This window comes from Sinocyclocheilus anshuiensis, unplaced genomic scaffold, assembly GCF_001515605.1.
Source record: "Sinocyclocheilus anshuiensis isolate Anshui unplaced genomic scaffold, SAMN03320099.WGS_v1.1 scaffold1356, whole genome shotgun sequence".
Lineage (NCBI taxonomy): Eukaryota > Metazoa > Chordata > Actinopteri > Cypriniformes > Cyprinidae > Sinocyclocheilus > Sinocyclocheilus anshuiensis.
The window spans coordinates 140,820-141,149 of NW_015542399.1; positions in this window are offsets into that span (position 1 = coordinate 140,820).

Sequence of the window (330 nt, forward strand, 5' to 3'; positions counted from 1 at the left end):
AACTTGACGGAGATGACATGATGGCGGTGGCGTTATCACTTCCTTCCCGGGTTTCGGCACCAGTGTACCACAGTTCGTAAGGAGGAAGGAAGGAAGTGAACCAGGTGGGCGTTTGGAGACTCGTGGATCTTTATTTAATAACTCAAACTTGAACAAAAACAAAAGTAGCGCTTCCAGCGCGTTCACACACAGCCAATGGCATAAATTCAGTTCCTCAGGTTTTCTCTCTCTGGCTGAGCGATGCCCACGAGTCCCCGTCTCTCTCTTTCCTCCACGTTCTCCAGTCTGCCTTTTTAATTGGTCTCTCCAGACCAATTACTGCAATCAGAC